The sequence below is a fragment of the Schistocerca americana genome, chromosome 3, assembly GCF_021461395.2.
Source record: "Schistocerca americana isolate TAMUIC-IGC-003095 chromosome 3, iqSchAmer2.1, whole genome shotgun sequence".
NCBI lineage: Eukaryota > Metazoa > Arthropoda > Insecta > Orthoptera > Acrididae > Schistocerca > Schistocerca americana.
The window spans coordinates 909,428,672-909,452,513 of NC_060121.1; the positions used below are offsets into that span (position 1 = coordinate 909,428,672).

Below are 23,842 nucleotides of genomic sequence, written 5' to 3' on the forward strand. Positions count from 1 at the left end.
GCGTGGTCCGCGCTGTAGGGTGCAGGAATGTCAAACACCGGTTGATAAGCAACGCTATCCCACTCTCGTATCATATCGCTAAGGATGTAGACCTAAACCCTGATAAGCGTCTCCCGTCATTTCTCACAATCTCCCACTCTTTCATTGCGGAACATTAAGGGGTAGCACATATTTTCCTCTGTTCTTGAAGGTGAACCAGTCTTTATTGTCTTTCTCATTATGTACCGCAAGCATATTTATTTTGAGCTGGTTTACTTTATGTTTCTCGTCTTCCCTCACTGACACTAGATCTATACATTGTACATTATGAGTTACTTTACAGCCTCTGTTCGTCTGTCGTAAACCGTTACTAGTGTACTATGCTACGAATCTATTAGAGCCTATAGAGGGTTTGTAACTTAGTTTCATGCCATAACTCCACTTATTCCGGTCCACATATTCCGTCAGAGCTATTAGTAACCACTAGCGACAGATTCAATCTGACAAAAAATTTTCAAGTTTTCGCGTTTCCTCATCATCGAAAAGAGGTCACAAAACGCAGTTCTGAGGAGAATATTAATGGGACAACATTACATAAGCGTTGCTACCTATCATCCTAGCACCTGTTTACCTGTCCGATGAAACGACTACAAACTTAAAACCTTCAAACAGATTAAAGGTGGCCTTCCAGTCTAAGCTTAACAGAGGGATGGAAAATGCAGACCTTCACTGTTAAGATACTCTGTGTTCTAAAAATCAGGACTGAAGAATAATAGCAAAAATCAGATACGTTGTGTAGCATACCACGTCGTAATGACCATGTACGTATATCTATTTTAATCTTCCTTCCGAGTTTTATAACAGACGAAATAACTTTCCTAGCAGTCTGATGAATACAAAAGTTGCTCGTGCTGTGTGAATTGCATTTGTGAACCATATACGTTACAGACCACTTAAATCGTGCTGTGTATTTTTGTTGTCATTAATGTCGTCAGGCTAACAACATTTATAGATACAGATATGCAGTCTTTCAGCAAGGACAATGTTCTGAACATCCACCTAGAAGAAAATGTGTCTGCAATATATTTCCTACAAAGGAAGATTACGGTTTAACGCCTCTTCGCCAACGAGGCCATTGTAGCTAATTCTAGGCAAGAAATCCTTGTTCACACGTTTTCTAGGCAAGAACGTGGAAAACATTACAAAGTCATTATGTTGTAAGAAGGTCCAAGAATGCATTTTAGCCCCTACCTTCTCCTCCACACTACTTGAAGTTTGTTTTACGCTGCTATTTTCGTGCAGTTATAGTTTAAACAGTTTGTTATTCTGATGTCCTGTTCTCATTTAACGTTAAGTAACTAATATCTGGTAGTACCTATTCAGCTGTTAATAACATGTACGTGGTATTCTAAAACGGTCTTCATAAGCTTGTTGTTGTTGTTGCCTTCATTCCTGAGACTGGTTTGATGCAGCTCTCCATGCTACTCAATCCTGTGCAAGCTTATTCATCTCCCAATACTTACTGCAACATACATCCTTCTGAATCTGCTTAGTGTATTTATCTCTTGGTCTCCCTCTACAATTTTTACCCTCCACGCTGCCCTCCAACGCTAAAAATTGTGATCCCTTGATGCCTCAGAACATGTCCTACCAACCGGTCCCTCCTTATTACCAAGTTGTGCCACAAACTTCTCTTCTCCCCAATTCTATTCAATACCTCCTCATTCGTTATGTGATTTACCCATCTAAACTTCAGCATTTTTCTGTAGCACCACATTTCGAAAGCTTCTATTCTCTTCTTGTCCAAACTACACTCCTGGAAATTGAAATAAGAACACCGTGAATTCATTGTCCCAGGAAGGGGAAACTTTATTGGCACATTCCTGGGGTCAGATACATCACATGATCACACTGACAGAACCACAGGCACATAGACACAGGCAACAGAGCATGCACAATGTCGGCACTAGTACAGTGTATATCCACCTTTCGCAGCAATGCAGGCTGCTATTCTCCCATGGAGACGATCGTAGAGATGCTGGATGTAGTCCTGTGGAACGGCTTGCCATGCCATTTCCACCTGGCGCCTCAGTTGGACCAGCGTTCGTGCTGGACGTGCAGACCGCGTGAGACGACGCTTCATCCAGTCCCAAACATGCTCAATGGGGGACAGATCCGGAGATCTTGCTGGCCAGGGTAGTTGACTTACACCTTCTAGAGCACGTTGGGTGGCACGGGATACAAGCGGACGTGCATTGTCCTGTTGGAACAGCAAGTTCCCTTGCCGGTCTAGGAATGGTAGAACGATGGGTTCGATGACGGTTTGGATGTACCGTGCACTATTCAGTGTCCCCTCGACGATCACCAGTGGTGTACGGCCAGTGTAGAAGATCGCTCCCCACACCATGATGCCGGGTGTTGGCCCTGTGTGCCTCGGTCGTATGCAGTCCTGATTGTGGCGCTCACCTGCACGGCGCCAAACACGCATATGACCATAATTGGCACCAAGGCAGAAGCGACTCTCATCGCTGAAGACGACACGTCTCCATTCGTTCCTCCATTCACGCCTGTCGCGACACCACTGGAGGCGGGCTGCACGATGTTGGGGCGTGAGCGGAAGATGGCCTAACGGTGTGCGGGACCGTAGCCCTGCTTCATGGAGACGGTTGCGAATGGTCCTCGCCGATACCCCAGGAGCAACAGTGTCCCTAATTTGCTGGGAAGTGGCGGTGCGGTCCCCTACGGCACTGCGTAGGATCCTACGGTCTTGGCGTGCATCCGTGCGTCGCTGCGGTCCGGTCCCAGGTAGACGGGCACGTGCAGCTTCCGCCGACCACTGGCGACAACATCGATGTACTGTGGAGACCTCACGCCCCACGTGTTGAGCAATTCGGCGGTACGTCCACCCGGCCTCCCGCATACCCACTATACGCCCTCGCTCAAAGTCCGTCAGCTGCACATACGGTTCACGTCCACGCTGTCGCGGCATGCTACCAGTGTTAAAGACTGCGATGGAGCTCCGTAGGCCACGGCAAACTGGCTGACACTGACGGCGGCGGTGCACAAATGCTGCGCAGCTAGCGCCATTCGACGGCCAACACCGCGGTTCCTGGTGTGTCCGCTGTGCCGTGCGTGTGATCATTGCTTGTACAGCCCTCTCGCAGTGTCCGGAGCAAGTATGGTGGGTCAGACACACCGGTGTCAATGTGTTCTTTTTTCCATTTCCAGGAGTGTATTTATCGTCCATGTTTCACTTCCATACATGGCTACACTCCATACAAATACTTTCAGAAACGACTTCCTGACACTTTTCCTTGCCATTGTCAGTCTACATTTTATATCCTCTCTACTTCGACCACCATCAGTTATTTTGCTCCCCAAATAGCAAAACTCCTTTGCTACTTTAAGTGTCTCATTTCCTAATCTAATTCCCTCAGCATCACAGGACTTAATTCGACTACATTCCATTATCCTCGTTTTGCTTTTGTTGATGTTCATCTTATATGCACCTTTCGAGACACTGTCCATTCCGTTCAACTGCTCTTGCAAGTCCTTTGCTATCTCTGACAGAATTACAATGTCATCGGCGAACCTCAAAGTTTTTACTTCTTTTCCATGGACTTTAATACCTACTCCGAATTTTTCTTTTGTTTCCTTTACTGCTTGCTCAATATACAGATCGAATAACATCGGGGACAGGCTACAACACTGTCTCACTCCCTTCCCAACCACTGCTTCCCTTTCATGCCCCTCGACTCTTATAACTGCCATCTGGTTTCTGTACAAACTGTAAATAGCCTTTCGCTCCCTGTATTTTACCCCTGCCACCTTTAGAATTTGAAAGAGAGTATTCCACTCAACATTGTCAATAGCTTTCTCTAAGTCTACAAATGCTAGAAATATAGGTTTGCCTTTCCTTAATCTATTTTCTAAGATAAGTCGTAGGGTCAGAATTGCCTCACGTGTTCCAACATTTCTGCGGAATGCAAACTGATCCTCGCCGAGGTCGGCTTCTACCAGTTTTTCCATTCGTCTGTAGAGAATTCGTGTTAGTATTTTGCAGCTGTGACTTATTAAACTGATAGTTCGGTAATTTTCACATCTGTCAAACCTGCTTTCTTTGGGATTGGAATTATTATATTCTTCTTGAAGTCTGAGGGTATTTCACCTGTCTCATATATCTTGCTCACCAGATGGTAGAGGTTTGTCAGGACTGGCTCTCCCAAGGCCGTCAGTAGTTCCAATGGAATGTTGTCTACTCCCGGGGCCTTGTTTCGACTCAGGTCTTTCAGTGCTCTTCAAACTCTTCACGCAGTATCATATCTCCCATTTCATCTTCATCTACATCCTCTTCCATTTTCATAATATTGTCCTCAAGTACATCGCCCTTGTATAGACCCTCTATATAGTCCTTCCACCTTTCTGCTTTCCCTTCTTTGCTTAGAACTGGGTTTCCATCTGAGCTCTTGATATTCATACAACTGGTTCTGTTTTCTCCAAAGGTCTCTTTAATTTGCCTGTAGGCAGTATCTATCTTACCCCTAGTGCGATAAGCCTCTACATCCTTACATTTGTCCTCTAGCCATTTTGCACTTCCTGTCGATCCCATTTTTGAGACGTTTGTATTCCTTTTTGCCTGCTTCATTTACCGCGTTTTTATATTTTCTCCTTTCATCAATTAAATTCAATATTTCTTCTGATACCCACGAATTTCTACTAGCCCTCGTCTTTTTACCTACTTGATCCTCTGCTGCCTTCAGTATTTCATCCCTCAGAGATACCCATTCTTCTTCTACTGTATTTCTTTCCCCCATTCCTGTCAATTGTTCCCTTATGCTTTCCCTGAAACTCTGTACAACATCTGGTTTAGTCAGTTTATCCAGGTTCCATCTCCTTAAATTCCCACCTTTTTGCAGTTTCTTCAGTTTTAATCTACCGATCATAACCAATTGACTGTGGTCAGAGTCCACATCTGCCCCTGGAAATGTCTTACAATTTAAAACCTGGTTCCTAAATCCCTGTCTTACAATTATACAATCTATCTGATACCTTCTAGTATCTCCAGGATTCTTCCATGTATACAACCTACTTTTACGATTCTTGAACCAAGTGTTAGCTATGATTAAGTTATGTTCTGTGCAAAATTCTACCAGGCGGCTTCCTCTTTCATTTCTCTCCCCCAATGCATATTCACCCAATACGTTTCCTTCTCTCCCTTTTCCTACTCTCGAATTCCAGTCACCCATGACTATTAAATTTTCGTTTCCCTTCACTACCTGAATAATTTCTTTTATCTCATCATACATTTCATCAATTTCTTCATCATCTGCAGAGCTAGTTGGCATATAAACTTGTACTACTGTAGTAGGCATCGGCTTCGTGTCTATCTTGGCCACAATAATGCGTTCACTACGCTATTGGTAGTAGCTTACCCGCACTCCTATTTTTTGATTCAGTATTAAACCTACTCCTGCATTACCCCTATTTGATTTTGTATTTATAACCCTGTACTCACCTGACCAAAAGTCTTGTTCCTCGTGCCACCGAACTTCACTAATTCCCACTATATCTAACTTCAACCTATCCATTTCCCTTTTTAAATTTTCTAACCTACCTGCCCGATTAAGGGATCTGACATTCCATGCTCCGATCCGTAGAACGCCAGTTTTCTTTCTCCTGATAACGACGTCCTCCTGAGTAGTCCCCGCCCGGAGATCCGAATGGGGAATATTTTACCCAAGAGGACGCCATCATCATTTAACCACACAGTAAAGCTGCATGCCCTCGGGAAAAATTACGGCTGTAGTTTCCTCTTGCTTTCAGCCGTTCGCAGTACCAGCACAGCAAGGCCGTTTTGGTTAGTGTTGCAAGGCCAGATCAGTCAATCATCCAGACTGTTGCCCCTGCAACTACTGAAAAGGCTGCAGCCCCTCTTCAGGAACCACACGTTTGTCTGGCCTCTCAACAGATACCCCTCCGTTGTGATTGCACCTACGGTACGGCCATCTGTATCGCTGAGGCACGCAAGTCTCCCCACCAACGGCAAGGTCCATGGTTCATGGGGGAAGTTATAAGCTAAAATCCACCTCTCTACGTACCCCTGTTTTTGAAATACACACAATTATAAGCTTAATTGTGTATATTTGAAAAACAGGGGTACGTAGAGAGGTGGATTTTCTGGTATAACGTTCACACGTACCTAAAGTCTTTTTCCATTGATGAAAATGGTACAGTGCGCGGAATGGATGATACAGAGAAAACTTACCCATGGGGCCAGTAGAACTCCTCAACACGTTACAGAAGCACATCACCATCAGGACACTTTTAATAGTGTACACAATGGTACACGAGCTTCAAGAAATCTAGAAGTCATGTAGAGGACAAGCTCTGGGCGTCCGAGACGAGTGACATAGATTGGGAATGGGTCCAACAGTTGTTTATTTGGAGCCCAACAACCAATGCATCATGCGCCTCGACAGCTGCGTTAACCATCAACCACTGTGTACAGAATGCTACACAACAGAGTGAAGATTCACGCTTACATGATGCTGCTGCTTCATGCTTTTCAACCTGATAGCAGGCCAAAGGGCGAAGCATTTGCAACTGAGATTCTCAGTCGCATGGAAGATGACTCAGGCTATCTGAAAAAGGTGATGTTAAAAGACGAAGCTTACTTTTATTTGTCTGGGGAGGCAAACAGACTCAAAATGATGATCTGGAACTCTAAGAACTCCCACGCTAACATGGAAGTTCTGTAACTCAAACTGTGAACGTGTGGTTTGTTCTGCTTCATAGTCGTGTGATTGTACCACTTTTTCTCGAGGTGTTGCTAACCTCGACTGTTTGTATGCACATGTTGCAACACTTTGCACTTGCACAAGTCGAAGAACTACCCCTGATATCACACTGCAGCTGTGTGATGCCCCTCCTGACGGGGCTATGATCGTTCAGAAAGCTTTGGACGTCACATTTCTAGGTCACTGGATTGGCAGAAAAGGACCCATTTTCTGTGCTCCAAGATCTCCAAGCACAACCAATTTTTTTTCTTCCGGACTGTGTGAACGGCGCTGCCTACCTGACCATGAGGCGGGAGCTTCAGGAATTGGGAGTTCACATCAGAACAGCAATTGCGCACGTTAGTGAGGTCATTCTAGGCAGGACATTGGAGGAACTGGATTATCGCTTAGATATCCTGTGTGGTATAGACGCGCATACAGTGAACTCTGTTAGCTGGTATTACACCTTTCTACCTAACCTGATTTCTGAAATAGAAGTCGAACAATTGTAAGAATCATTTTGGAACACCCTTTTTGATTGTCTCTGGTTGTTCTCTATCTGGTTCCGTTCCAAAATATTTTATTTATAAAAGATTGTTTGCTTTAAAATCACGACTGTGTTAGGCAATTATAAGCCCTTGTACAGGTGTACGACTGCAGAAGGCAGAATGAAGAAGCTATAGTAAGAGACTGTATAGGACTTAAGACTTATTGTTATAATAATAGAGGGGATTCACTGTCCAACTATAAGTATGAGGCTGGTACGGTCGGGTTAGTCAGAATGAAAACTCGAGTGTTGCACCAGATAGCCACAAAATAAGCTAACGAAAATGAAAAGTCAAAGAAAATTAGGGAGAGGAATAATTTGATTTGTGACCTGTACGATTTACGTGTCCCTGCCTGTTATGTGTTACAAACGTTAATACATTATTATTAATATTCAGCAGCTACTTAAATCATTCTACCACTGAATGTGACTTAATTCCACTGTGTGCAGGGAATCGTAGTAGTTGAGAGCGACTTGGTACGTTGCAATGTATAATATTTTGCACTTGCTCCACCACTATTAGAGTAAGGCATTCATAGATGGCCCGCCGGAAGGAAGTATGTAATAAAATCCCTCGATTTTATAATAAATATTTTATTTCCTATGTAACTTCAACATTATCTTTTGCATGCCACTATAGCAGAGACATAAGTCATACATATTTCCTGTTAATGAAATGTTTAAAATATAAACATATGTCTTATCGTCAAACCAAAGGGACAGGTTTCCTTCATTGTGTCAGGTAGTTTCATGAGTGGGCTCTAGTGTAATATAATCCTCTGATATTACAATAAATATTTTATTTTCGGTGTAAATTGAGCATTATTATTTTGCATTTCGCTACAGAAGAGACATAAGTCGTACATATTTCCTGTTAATGAAATGTTTAAAAAATAAATACATGTATCGGCATATTAAAGTGGACTGGTTTAATTCATTGTGTGTGATAGTTTTCATGAGTGGGCTATAATGTAATAAAAATCCTCTGATATTATAATAAATATTTTATTTTCGGTGTAATTTGAAGATTATCTTTTGCATTTCATGATAGCAGAGACGTAAGTCGTACATATTCCCTGTTAATGAAATGTTTAACGCCTAAAGACATGTCTTACCGGCATAATCAAGGGGACAGGTTTCTTTCATTGTATCAGGCAATACCCATGAATGGGCTATAGTGTAATAACTATTAAATACAATACATATCGAAATACTTGTCGATACTTTTAATATTGTAATATTTCTTTACTTGATTTAAAGTACTTTTGGTGACTTAAAGGTTCATTTATGCATATTTTTATGTTGATATCGTAAACCTCTCTCAGCTGCATTACTCACACTATGTAGCCTGCAACGTCTTCAGCCACCTTTCAAAATCCTATTATGTAATTGCAAACCCTTCATCTACAGCATTTTTGTGAATGTTAGAACGTTTCCTACACATTATTTTAATTGTGATCTATAATTGTTACCATTCAGTTCATAACTTTCTAACCTCTTACAATTTTAATAATGGAAGGTGACTCATTCCATGCAAGTGAGCAAGCTGCTGCTACTTTCTTTACATGCTTTCTCTTTCTCTGTCTCTCTCTCCGTCTGAACTGGTTCCAGAAGGACCAACGGTAGCGACCCACCGCCGTATCATCCTCAGGTGATGGGCTGCACTGGATGCGGATATGGAGGAGCACGCGGTCAACACACTGCTCTCTCCCGACCATTGCCTTCACAAGGGCTGAGTGCAGCCTGCTTGCCAACAGTGATTGGCAGACCCGGACGGACACCCACCTAAGTACTGCCATGTCCGAAAGGCCAAATTTTGGTGATCTAAGGGGAACCTATGTTACCAATCTGGTAAGGACGTAGGCTTTATGTTAGCTAGTCTTGGTTATTTATATATACTTTCATATATTTTATTGTGGTAAATTCATAATCGCCGATGGCCTTGCCGCAGCGGTAACACAAGTTCCCGTCGGATTGCCAAAGTTAAGCGCTTGTCGGGTTGGGCTAGCACTTGGATGGGTGGCCATACTGTCTGCCGAGCGTTGTTGGCAAGCGGGGTGCACTCACCCCTTGTGAGACAAACTCAAGAGCTACTTGACTGAGAAATAGCGGCTCTGGTCTCGTAACCACTCCATTTGGTTGTTATCAATCGTTGTCAGTTAGTTTTTTTTATAACATTTCATTATTTCAATGGTGTAAGTTGACTCTTCCACTCGCAGATGTTATTGCCTACATTTTAATTAGTTTTCATGTAGCTTATCATTAAGTAATGAATTTGGTGTATTCAGTTCTGGATAGCACTAAAAGTCCTAAGTCGAAACAAGGCTCCGGGACTAGACAACATTCCATTAGAACTACTGACAGCCTTGGGAGAGCCAGGCCTAACAAAACACTACCATCTAGTGAGCAAGACGTATGAGACAGGCGAAATACCCTCAGACTTCAAGAAAAATATAATAATTCAAATTCCAAAGAAAGCAGGTTTCACATATCTGAAAATTACCGAACTATCAGTTTAATAAGCCACGGCTGCAAAATACTAACACGAATTCCCTACAGATGAATGGAAAAACTGGTAGAAATCGATCTTGGGTAAGATCAGTTTGGATTCCGTGGAAATGTTGGAACAAGTGAGGCGATACTGACCCTACGATTTATCCTAGAAAATAGATTAAGGAAAGGGAAACCTACGTTTCTAGCAGTTGTAGACTTAGAGAAAGCTTTTGACGATGTTGACTGGAATACTCTCTTTGAAATTTTGTAGGTGGCAGGGGAAAAATGCAGGGAACGAAAGGCTATTTACAATTTGTACAGAAACCAGATGGCAGAGTCGAGGGGCATTATAGGGAAGCAGTGGTTGGGAGGAGAGTGAGACTGGGTTGTAGCTTATCCCCGATGTTATTCAATCTGTATATTGAGCAAGCAGTAAAGGAAACAAAAGAAAAATTCGGAGTTCCAATTGAAATCCATGGATAAGAAATAAAAATTTTGAGGTTCGCCGATGACATTGTAATTCTGCAGAGACAGCAAAGGACCTCCAGCTGAAGGGAATGGATATTGACTTGAAAGGAGAATATAAGATGAACATCAATAAAGCAAAACGAGGATAATGGAATGTAGTCGAAGTAAATCTGGTGATGCTGCGGGAATTAGGAAACGAGACGCTAAAGTAATAAATGAGTTTTGCTACTTGGGGAGCAAAATAACTGATGAAGGACGAAGTAGAGAGCATATAAAACGTAGAATGGCAATGGCAAGGAAAGCGTTTGTGAAGAAGACAGATTTGTTAACATCGAGTATAGATTAATCAGGAAGTCGTTTCTGAAAGTATATGTATGGAGTGCAGCCACGTGTGGAAGTGAAACGTGGACGATAAATAGTTTAGACAAGAAGAGAATAGAAGCTCTCGAAATATGGCACTACGTAAGACTGCTGAAGATTAGATGGGTAGATCACATAACTAATGAGGAGGTATTGAACAGAATTGGAGAGAAGAGAAATTTGTGGCACAACTTGACTAGAAGAAGGTATCGGTTGGTAGGGCACATTCTGAGGCACCAAGGGATCACCAATTTAGTATTGGAGGGCAGCGTGGAGGGTAAAAATCGTAGAGGGAGATCAAGAGATGAATACACTAAACAGATTCAGAAGGATGTACGTTGCAGTAGGTACTGGGAGATGAAGAATCTTGCGCAGGATAGAGTAGCATGGAGAGCTGCATCAAACCAGTCTCTGGACTGAAGACCACAACAACAACAGTTCTGGTTAACACTTGCGCTGTCCAACCCACACTGATGGTACTAGTAAAGTACCTCTGTGGCACAGTGGCTTTCCCAGTAGTGCTTAGCAGACCTGCTTCACCACAATTCTCTCTGACTTGCAACTAACAGATTATAAGCCTATTTCTATGTTATGTACACCATGCTGATCCAGCCTTAACTCATGTAAGGTATCTAAATGTTCACATATTGTATTCGTTTTACATTCTTGTTGCTTACAATAATTTTAAATTTTTGTATTTATTCCAATTTATATCTTTTGCAGTTATGATTAGACTTCTGACGGCTGGACGCCTCAGCCACATGATTTTTATTCTTATTTATGTTCTGTTGTGGCAATTGACAGGTGGTTAGAATAGGGATGACGAAAAATTATCTTAGTTGTTTCAGCAATTACAGTTAAGTACAGTTTTAAGGTGAAGACTCCAACTAACTCGCAGGACAGTCATGGACATATGACTATTACTGTTCACATAGCTTTCTGATTTTACATGTATTATTTGCGAGTTAGTTACTTAACTTACATGTTCCATAGACCACTTGAATGATTCTTTTATCCAAATAATGTGTAACCAATCATTTACAGAATGTGTATACATGATCAGTGTTAATATTATTGAATTTATTATTTTTTAGTCCTACTCATGTATCTGTCCTTAAATGATTTGACTTTTTCTTTTTTTCACAGGCCAGTGGTTTTTAATAGAAATTCTTCCATGGAATTTAAGTTCTCCAGGAGATATGATTTTAATTAGATTTGAAACCTATGTTGTTAGCTCTCAGGCATTTTATGTTGGTGCACAAATAATAAAAATTTTTATTGCTGCATACCAAACTCCTTTCTGACGGACTGAAAGCTTTAATAATGGGCAATAGAGATGATTCTTTCAACTGATATTTTGAGTGTGGACATCACTATTCTTCCCAAATTGTCATGGATTATTTATGACGAATATCATTAGCAACTATATCTATTGTCATAGTGCAGTTAAAGTGTTTAACATCTTGAAGAGGTCCCTACGTGATAACCACCAGTGAATACTGAATTTTACTACTGCTGCCTTTTTTGTAGTCGATACTTTCTAAGTGATGAGAAGCCCCCAAACAATTCTACAAAACATTATTGAGTGGAAAATGCAAAATGTGTCATTCATTGGTTTGCAAGACTTGAAATTGCATGAAAAGCGAAAGCAATGGCATTTCGTTGTTTGAGAATCTCAGTAATAAGCTTCCCTCAGTTCCAGTTTTCACCAGTATCTACACCCAAAAATGTGGAACATTGTAACTTATTTACTGTGACTCGTGTTCAACTGCTAAATCAATTGCTGGTATGACTCTATTTGTTGTACATAACTGAGTATAGTCATAGTCTGTTTTCTCAAAACAGGGAGAGTCTATTTTCAGAGATCCACTTACTAATTGGTAGGAAAATATCAATAACTATTTACTCCTTCTGTTAATCGTTCTCTAATGGGATTGGTTATAACACTAATATCATATGCTTCGTCCCCATTCTATGAACCAGTGGCTAGCGTACCTCAGTAATACAGATAGCCATACCATAGATACAACCACACCAGAGGGGTATCTGTTTAGGGACAAGACAAACTTGTGGTTCCTGAAGATGAGCAGCAGTCTTTTCTGTAGTTGCAGGAGCAACAGTTTGGATGATTGACTGATCTGGCCTTGTATCATCAGCCAGAATGGCCTGGCTATGCTGATACTGTGAATGGCTGAAAGCAAGAGGAAATAGTCGTAATTTTTTCCAAGGGCATGCAGCTTTACTGTATGGTTTAATAATGATGGCATCCTCTTAGGTAAAACATTCCGGAGGTAAAATAGCCTCCTCCCCACTCGGGTCTCTAGGTGTGGCTACTCAAGAGTATGTCTTCGTCAGGAGAAACAAAACTTCCATTCTGTGGATCGGAGAGTAGAATGTTGGATTCCTTAATCGGGCAGGAAGGTTAGAAAACTTAAAAGGGAAAAATGGGTAGGTTGAAGTTACATATAGTGGGAATTAGGGAAGATCAGTGGCAGGAAGAACAGAACTTCTCGTCAGGTGGATACAGGGTTAAAGTGAAATAGTGGTAACGCAGGAGTGGGTTTAGTAACGAATAAGAAAATAGAATTGCGGGCAAGGTACTGTGAACAGCATAGTGAACGCATTATCATGGCGAAGATAGACATAAATCCCACGCCTACCACAGTATTACAAGTTTATATGACAACTAGCTCTGCAGATGATGAAGAGATTGAAGAAATGTGTGACGAGATAAAAGAAATTATTCAGACAGTTAAAAGAGACGAAAATTTAATTGTGGTGGGTGAGTGGAATTCGGTAGCAGGAAAAGCAGTAGAAGAAAGAATAGTGGGTGAATATGGACTGGGAGAAAGGAATAAAAGAGAAAGCCACCTGGCAGAATGCTGCACAGAGCATAATTTAATCATCATTAACACTTGGTTTAAAAATCATAAAAATAGGTTGTATACTTGGAAGGGACCTGGAGACAGCAGGTTTCAGAATGATTATATAATGGTTAGACAGAGATTTAGGAACCAGATTTTAAGTTGTACTACATTTCCAAGGGCATACGTGGACACTGACTACAATTTATTGGTTATTAAAACTGAAGAAATCGGAAGAAAGTAGGATATTTAGGAGATAGAGGCTGTTGAGAGCTTCAGAGGAAGCATAGCCAAGGTTTGGGTAGATCACAGAAAAGGAATACAATAGAAGACGAATGGCTAGCTTTAAAAGATGGAATAGTGACGCCAACAGAGTATCATATAATTAAAAAGACAAGGACTAGTAGGAATCCTTGGATAACATAATACTGAATTTAACTTATAAAAGGACAAAATTTAAAAATTCAACAAATGCAGCAGGGGAAAGGAAATACAAATGTCTATAAAATGAGATTGACAGGAAGTGAAAATTGCTAAGCAGGAGTAGCCAGAGGATAAATGTAAGGGTAAAGATAAATACTGCCTACAGGAAAATTAAAGCGGCCTTTGAGGAAAGAGCTCAGATAGTGAACTAGTCCTAAGCAAAGAAGAGGAAGCTGAAAGGTGGAAGGAGAATATGAGGGTCTATACAAGGAATATGAACATGACAGCAGTATTATAGAAACGGAAGTGGATGTAGATAAAGACGAGATGGAAACTATTATACTGCGAGAAGAATTTGACAAATCTCTGAAATATCTAAGTCAAAACAAGATCCCAGGAGTAGATGACATTCCGTCAGTACTACTGATAGCCTTGAGAGAGCCGGCCATGACAAAACTCTCCAATCTGGTTTCCAAAATGTATGAGACAAGCGGAATACCCTCATACTTCAAGCAGAAGTTTCTGACAGGTGTGAAAATAACCGAACTACCAGTTTAATAAACCAGGATTGAAAGATAATAACTCGATTTTTTTAAAGATGAATGGAAAAACTGGTAGAAGCAGACGTCGGGAAAGATCAGTTTGGGTTCTGGAGAAATGTAGAAAGACGTGTGGCAATACTGACACTACGACATATCTTAGATGATAAGTTAAGGAAAGACAAACCTACATTTATAGCGCTTCTAGACTTACAGAAAGCTTTTGACATTCTCGACTGGAATATACTCTTTGAAATTTTGAAGGTAGCTGGAGTAAAATACTGGAAGCGAAAGACTATTTACAAATTGTACAGAAACCAGATGGCAGTGACAAGAATTCAGGGGCATGAAAGGGGAGCAGTGGTTCAAAAGATAGTGAGACAGGGTTGTAGCCTAACCCCAATGTTATCCAATCTGTATATTGAACAAACACTAAAGGTAACCAAAGACAAATTTAGAGTAGGTATTAAAGTTCAGGGAGAAGAAATAAAAACTTTAAGGTCTGCCGATCACATCGTAATTCTGTCAAGCAGAGGACTTGGAAGAGCTGTTGAACGGAGTAAACAGTGCTTTGAAATGAGGATATAAGATGAACATCAACAAAAGCAAAACAAGGATAATGGAATGTAATGGAATTAAATCAGGTGATGCTAAGGAAATCAGATCAGGAAACGAGGCACCTAAAGTAGTAAATCAGTTTTGCTTTTTGGGCAGCAAAATAACAGATAATAGACAAGTAGAGACGATATAAAATGTAGATTACCTATGACAGGAAACACATTTCCAAAGAAAAAAAAATCTGTCGCCTTCGAATATAGATATAAGAGGAAGTCTTTTCTGAAGAGATTTTTCTTGAGTGTATCCATGTATGAATTTGAAACATGGACGATAAACAGTTTAGATAAAAAGAGAATAAAAGCAGAAGATTGCTCAAGATTAGATGCGTCGATCATGTAACTAATGGAGGAGTACTGAATAGAATTGGGAAGACAGGAAATTTATGGCACAACTTCACCAAGAGAAAGGATCGGTTGACAGGACACGTTCTGAGACATCAGGGGATCACCAGTTTAGTGTTTGAGGTAAAAATCATAGAGGGAGACCAAGAGATGAATATACCAAACAGATTTAGAAAAATGTAGGCTGCAGTAGCAATTCAGGAATGAAGAACCTTGCACAGGATAGAGTAGCACAGAGAGCTGCATCAAACAAGTCTTCAGACTGAAGACCACAACTACAAAATATCATATGCAAGAAGTACTAATTCTGCTAGCTGAATGTAAAGTGGAAAGTTGTTCACATACGTAAGGAGTAGGAGTGGACTGAAAGTTGAACACTATGGGACGCCGTTTGTGATATCGTCTGAGTTGCAAACAGTTTCTAGTCGTCCAACATTGTTTGAATTATTCAGCAAACCTTTTTGCATTTTGGTTATCAAGTGTGATTCAAACTAGTTGTGTTTAAAGTCATCAACAGCAGAAAATTTAAGTTTTTCTGAGATAGTATGATGATCTACACAATGAAATGCTTTGGAAAGAAAACAAGAAATAATACCTGGTGAAATTGTATTATTTAAGAGCTGTAATGTTTAGTGGGTGTATTTATGAGTAGTATTCTGAATCCAACAATTTTTCTGAATTCCAATTTGTGATATGCAAAGTAAATTGTTTCTACTTAAATGTGAGTAAATTAATTTTTCCGTACTCTGGGAAAAATATGTCACTAAGGAAGTTGGATGTTAATTATGAAAGTGGTTCTGTTTACTTTACTTATAAAAAGGTTTAACAATCGCATATCTTAATCTCTATGAAAGATTTCCTTGTGGCATTGATGCATTGCATATATCACTAAGGACATTACTTATTAAGTTAAAACAACTTTTCAGAATTCTGTTTGAAATAATATCATCATCATATAATCTTTCCTTTTTTAGAATTTTTATAGTTCTGTTAATCTCACAGAATGTTGTTGATGCTACTTCTAGCTTCTTAAAGTTTTGTTGTATGATATACTTATTATATTCTCTTCCATCTTCGAGGGAATTATTTAATCAAATTTTTTCTACTACCCATAGAAAGTGATTGTTAAAAGCGCTTGCAACTTCTAAATTATTAATCAGAACATTATCATTTAGTCTGAATGTTGGGATATATTCTACACTGGTTGACTGCCCTCTCCCCATTTGACAATAGTAGTCGTAGTAGCAGTAGTAGTAGTAGTAGCTTTATTCGTCTGTAGATCTCTTTTTACAAGGATATAGGACACGTCAAAGTATTTACAAGTTTAGATCAAATTAAAATAAGCTAATTCGTATACATATATATTTACAGACTTCTAGTTACATACAATCATTAGATTTACTTCTGGTGCACAATACGTTTTTTACAAATAATTTATTAAATAATGTAATGCCACATTGTTCACTCATATCTCACTATCAGTCACTGCACACATTATACACACATTGTTTCATAACACTTCTCTCACTACACACACAGTATTCCACATTGTTATAATTTTATTATCTGTATTACTAATTTCTGTCAGGACATGCATACTTCTGGACGTTTTAATGACTTTCCTAAAAACAATTACGGTATTTTTGCATTATACAGTTAATGGCAGGTCTTGACTTATTTTGGCATCATTATTGTAATTTTTGCTAAGGGATAAATACGAAGTATTGAGAAAAGAATTGTATCTTAATGAATCATTCCTTGAGAAATGGAATAATGGCATCCAAAACCGTGGCTTGTGTATACACTTGACCAAGAGTTAAATACAAAATAAAAATACACTAACGCAAAAAAATCATAAACGAAAGTTAGTAAGCGTGTTTCTACAACTGAAAGATGAAGTTCATTCAAATATCGTTACAGTCGCATAAGAGTTGGCCAGAAGCGAGACTATGAGAACACAAATTAGATTTTTTAAATACACGCTGGCTGTAACAGTCGTGAGCATTATTTACCTTTGAGACATCGTGGGGAACTGATGTCAGTAAAAAATACCTTTAAGGCAAATAAGACACTATTATCAGCACCTTATTTTCTTTGCACGAGGTCGTGTTTAGGGCTACGAGAAGCTGGAAGTTCGTTCTGCGCTACTGCAGAAAGACTAGGCAGGAACGTAGCCATCGTACATGGCTGCTGGCAGCGTGAGTCTCGATAGTGTACAGTCGCAAGGAGGCCGGGCTCTGGACTGCCACTTGTCACTACCGACATGGAAGACTATCGTGTTTGGCGTGTGCCTCTGGTGTATCGTGCTGCATCTGCAACAGCAATCTGAGCAGGACGTGGGACCACACTGACAGAACTAACTGTCACAAAGTCGGTTACTTCAAGGACAGTTTCGAAACACACGTCCTGTAGCCTGCATTTGAGACATCAGTGGTGACAACTCAGAACTCATTGGAGGTTGGGATGGAGGTCTGTTGTATTTTCTGATGAAATCCAGTTCTGCTTCTGTGAAAGTGATGTCCGTATGTGTCCGTATGTTGGTTAGTAGGAAGCCTGTTGAAATATCTGCAACCGATTTGTCTGCCTGCTAGACACACTGGTCTTACATCTGGACATATGTTCTGAGGTGCGATTTCGTATAATAATAGGAGTACTCTCGTGGTTATCCCGTGTCCCGTCAGCACTTCCAGAAGGTAGCAACTCCGATGGCCTTGTTGGTTCCCTCGATCAGGTCCTGTGTTGTGCACGGTTGTTCAGATTGAGGACATATTAACAGATGGGCTGAGTATTGTGTTACCCGCACTCGCATTTTCGTGTTGCATAGAGGAACGCCCACCCTAAAGACGATGAATCCCCCACACCCTGACTGCAAATTTGTACGTCAGTCTAGTGATTCGACCTGTTTTGCTGCCATTCTTGAACAGCACTCCAAGACGTGTTTTCTATCAGGATAACGCTCGCCCAATTACTGCTGTTGTATTCCAACAGGCTGTTCAGAGTGTCTACATGTTGCCTTTGCCTGCTCAATCACCAGTCCTGTCTCCAATAGGGCACATAAGAGACACCATCGGACGACAATTGCAGTGTCATCCACAAATAGCTTTAACCGGCCTTATATTGACTAATCATGTGCAACAGACATGGAACTCCACTACACAAACTGACATCCCGCAGCTGTTCAACATAATGCATGCAAGTTTCCGTACTTGCACTCAACATTCTGGCGTTTAGGCCTACACCGGCTATTAATGTACCAGCAATTCATATTTCCAATAGCGTATTGCGTCATAATTAACCTGCAATCTTGAAATGTTAATCACTTAAACATGTTACCTAGACAAATATATTCCCGAAATTTCATTGCTCTCCATTAATTATTTTTTGGTGTCGCGATTTTTCCGACAGTGTTAACGGAATGTGTAATATCTCAGCCATCTCCATTTAAAACCCATTAGGTATATACTAGTCACATGTGCCATAACGTTTGTCATAATCGCTTCTCAGTTGCTGTTTCGCTTACGGTGTACCTTAGAGAAAACTAAAATTCCATTTTTGCAAGTGTAAGTTTTATTTTTGTGTACCAGACACATTTCGTGTATTCACGCTAGGTATCTTCATTGGCCTATAATGCACACAAAATTATTTAATCAAACACATTTTGATAAGAGACCTGTACCGATTCTTAGCAGCTCATTTAATAATCTCACTATTAACAGCTGTTGTTGTTGTGGTCTTCAGTCCACGGATTGGTTTGATGCAGCTCTCCATGCAAGTCTATCCTGTGCAAACTTCTTCATCTCCCAGTACCTACTGCAGCCTACATCCTTCTGAATCTGCTTAGTGTATTTATCTCTATTTTCAGCTATATGGCTTTATTTTTTTAAACTTAATTGCTGTTTTATGTCCTTCTCATGAACCCATGCGTTGTTCTGTACGTACTAGATGCATATGGCACAGTTTTCTTCCAAATAATAGCTCACATTTAAACATTTCAATGCATATAACATGAACTGTAGCACACTGCACATGTTGTTGCTCACATACCTTAAGGTTGACTGAGGAATCATAGGTGTTGTAGAGGGTGAGAGTCGATTGCAGTGCTGGAATAGGGATGAGGGATGAAGGAAGAAAGATGGTGAGACACTGTGTGTTTGTGTGTGTGTGTGTGTGTGTGTGTGTGTGTGTGTGTGTGTGTGTGTGTGTGTGTTTGTTGTCTTTTTGGTGAACAGTGAACGGGTTTGAATATTGTTGTTTTGATATTGCTGTTTTGGTCATTGAGCGCATTTCCATTTTCATTTATGCCCTCGCATTGTGTGTTTTAACCCTGTGAACTAATGATTTTATTTTGTTAGATGGCTACTAATATGAAGTAGGTACGTTCAGTCTTAAATGCCTTTACATGTTCCTTGGTACTGACATTAAAATTTCTTGCATTTGTCCATATATATTTAGAGTCTGAAGCTATTACACATTAACCCAGATGTTCATCAACTATTATATTTATCTTTCTCTTCTGTCACAGATTTTAATGTCCTTTCTATTGTGCTGTTTGTCTTGACGGATGTATTAATTTCATGTTTTTTGAAGCTGCTAAAAATTTTGTGTGTACACTGTTTGTGATACATTTTGCTGTGCCATTTTGTGTTAGTGTTGTGGGAAACGTTTTCTGGTGTGTTTTTGCAATATGTGTCACTGATATGTCTTGGTGTACCTGCATTGCTTTAATTTTACTGTCTTCTGTTTGTATTACCTTTTCGGTGGTGTTGTGTAGTTTATATCCTGTCTTCCTGTTGTATCCACTATTTTGTCCTGTATTGACAATCATCTTTAGTCTTTCTTGATACTCATGTTTGCAATAAATGTAATGGCTAAAATTTTTTGAGAATGTGGATCTTTCGATGTCATGTGTATTATTGTATCTGTAGATGTTTCCATTTTGCTAATGTATAAACTGTCAAATTTAGTGATTTGCAGGTTGAGATAGTGCATTGTTTTTTTCTGTTTGTACTTCCATAATAAATGCATTTGGACTGGTTTCTGACCATTGGTATTGCTCGAATGTTTCTGCTAGGCTTAGTTTCCATGATTTTGTATTTTTTGCCATCCTTAAATGTTATATTTAGATTAAAGTTCAGTCTTGATCACGTTATGTCTGTTTTAATGAGTAACCGGTTTCGGTTTTTTTTTCTATAAAACCATCATCAGACCCATTGGCTCCCTTGGGTTAGTAGGTGGAGCTCTCCTTGCTGCTGTGCAGCAAGTTGACTGCACAGCAGCAAGGAGAGCTCCACCTATCAACCCAAGGGAGCCAATGGGTCTGATGATGGTTTTATAGGAAAAAAAACCGAAACCGGTTACTCATTAAAACAGACATAACGTGATCAAGACTGAACTTTAATCTAAATATAGCAATTAATTGATCACTGTAATCCAAAAATGTTTACCAAAATCCTTAAATGTATTTTTCAGCTTCATTTAAAATCAGTCAATGGGGTCATATTTTAGTTCCTCCACATTTGTTTCCCTTAGCTTTAAACATGTATTCTCAAGTATCCATGAACTGAGGAGAGCCCCAGTATATGTTGCAAACAGCTTCTTTATTAGGTTGCACATAACTGGTGGCTATAATAGAGCAGAGGAAAAATTAACTCAACTTTTTCAGCAATTCTAAAGGCGTGACCCAGTTTTCTCCAACAGTATGTAGACGAGAGCTTAAACGATGGACTGCAAGCAGGCAGAACATGATTCGGCTAGCTCTCGCCGACGGAAACTGACTGCAGTGGTCCCTAGGCTGACTGAAGTAGTTACATTTCAGCAAGAGATGTGCTGTCCCATCGTCACACGTGACCGAAAGCAGGCGTGATTTTGAGGTACAGCCAGCAACACCTTGCTGATGGCTGGCGAGGTATTCCGTGGTCTGTAGTTCTCGGTGCGCCTCCTGGCGGTCTGGGGTTATACTTCATGTTCTCCGCATGGTTGTACGGAATGCACGAGCGTCGCCTACTTTGAATCGCGCATTCTAACTGACGTGAGAGTTTCCTGATGATGCTCCTGGTCACCATACACCGTTCCCTTCCTTTCCTGTAGTTTGTTCTTTGTGCTGTTCATCATCTCCGTACCCCAGAGCACCGTACTGCAACAACTACGTTTCGTTTCCATACAATGTTGCGCTACAGGAATAGCGTCATCATGTATGTGACTCCAGCCTCTATTCACTGTCCTTTTCCTGTTATGGTTGCAGTGTTCTACATGCAAGTGGAATAACAAAGATTTACTAATATCATTATTTATTTCACATTTGTAATAGGTGTTTGTGTACGAAATGTTTGTTCTTATAAACTGTATAAATTAGTCTCCTTATTTCATACCTGTTATCCTGTTACTCACTGATAGAAGTTCTGTTTAATTGCTTCGTTGCAAAGAGGGGGAGGGGGGGGGGGCTTTGTCTCGAAACCTGGCAGGAAATCCAAGGAGATTTTGGTGGTAAGTGAAGTATGCTAGCAGCAAGACACAATCAGTGCCTCCTCTGCGATATAGCAATGGAGATACTATCGAAGACAGTGTCCCCAAAGCAGAGTTACTGAACACAGGCTTCCGGAATTCTTTCACCAAAGAAGACGACGTAGATGTTCCAAAATACGAATCAAGAACAGCAGCCAACATGACTAACAGAGAAGTAGATATCCTCGCAGTAGTGAAGCAGTATAAACCACTTAATAAAAGCAAGTCTTATGGTCCAGACTATATAGTAATTAAGTTCCTTCAGGAATATACTGATGCAATAGCTCCATACTTGACAATCATTTACAACGAAAGATCCGTACCCAAAGACTGCAAAGCTGCACAGGTCACACCAATATTCAAGAAAGGTAGTAGCAGTAATCCACTAAATTACAGGCCCACGTGATTAACGTCGACATGCAGCAAGATTTTGGACCAGATACTGCATTGTGTTCGGACATTAAGAATTACCTCGAAGAAAACGGTCTATTGGCACACAGTCAACACGGATTTAGAAAACATAGTTCTTGCGAAACACAACTAGCTTTTTACACACACGAAGTGTAGAGTGCTGTTGACAAGGGATTTCAAATGGATTCCGTATTTTTTGATTTCTTGAATACCTCTGACACTGTACCATACAAGCCACTGTCAGAGAGGTCACAGTTCTTAGTAACTGACGGAAAGTCATCGAGTAAATGAGAAGAGCTTTGGGGCGTTCCCCAAGGTAGTATTATAGGCCCTTTGTTGTTCATTATCTATATAAACAATTTGGAAGACAATTTAAGCAGCCGTCTTACGTTGTTTGCAGATGAGGTTGTCATTTATCGTTTAGCAAAGTCATCAGAAGATCAAAACAAATTGGTATACAATTTAGCAAAAATATCTGTATGGTGCCAAGCTTGGCAACTGACCCTAAATAATGAAAAGTGTGAGAGTATGCACAATAGTGCTAAAAGGAATCCTTTAAACTTCGGTTACACGATAAATCAGTCAAATATAAAGGCCGTAAATTCAACAGAATACCTAGGAATTACAATTACGAACGACTTAAATTGGAAGGAATACATAGAAAATGTTGTAGGGAAGGCTAACAAAAGACTGCGTTTTATCGGCAGATAAAAACAGATGTACTAAAGATACTGCCTACGCTACACTTGTCCATCCTCTTTTAGAATACTGCTGCACGGTGTGGGATCCTTACCAGATACGATTGACGGAGTACATCGAAAAAGTTCAAAGAAGGGCAGCATGTTTTGTATTATTGCAGAATAGGGGAGAAAGTCTCACTGACATGATATAGGATTTGGGATGGACATTATTAATCTTCTCACGAAATTCCAATCACCAACTATCTCCTCCGAATGTGAAAATATTTTGTTGACGTCCACCTACAAAGGGAGAAACGATCATCACGATAAAATAAGGGAAATCAGAGCTCGCACGGAAAGATAAAGGTGTTCGCTTTTTCCGCGCGCTATAGGAGATTGGAATAATAGATAATTGTGAAGGTGGTTCAATGAAATCTCTGCCAAGCATTTAAATGTGATTTGTAGAGTATCGATGTAGATGAAGGGTAACGGACTTTTTTTTTCAAATATCACTCGTATACAGCTTCAGTGTTGTTTTTATTTAGATATTTCTTTTGTATGTTGCTCCGGCCTTGAAGACATTTTAGAGAGATGGTGTGGATCGCCTTGTTTCTGTTGTCCTTGGTAACGTAGATTCATAACTACGTTTTTCATATTTCCTCTTTCCATGTTCTTACTGTCCGCTTTGATGTGTACTCTTCTGTGTTTGTTGATTAGTCGGAGTTGACATTGTTCTTCGTTTTACTGTACATGTCTTGATCAATGAAAGCTTCAAAACGTATGTGGAACAAAATTAGTCAACAGGTAAGGAACATGTAAGAATATTCAAATTAAACTCCGCT

At 40.2% G+C, this 23,842-nt stretch overlaps 1 protein-coding gene across 1 annotated transcript in view; it reads right to left on the reverse strand.

Moving 5' to 3' along the window:
• LOC124606509 (mucin-17-like) overlaps positions 1 to 23,842 on the reverse strand; it is a 78,088-nt gene that overhangs the window by 40,922 nt on the left and 13,324 nt on the right. The gene's annotated exons all lie outside the window — the stretch shown is intronic.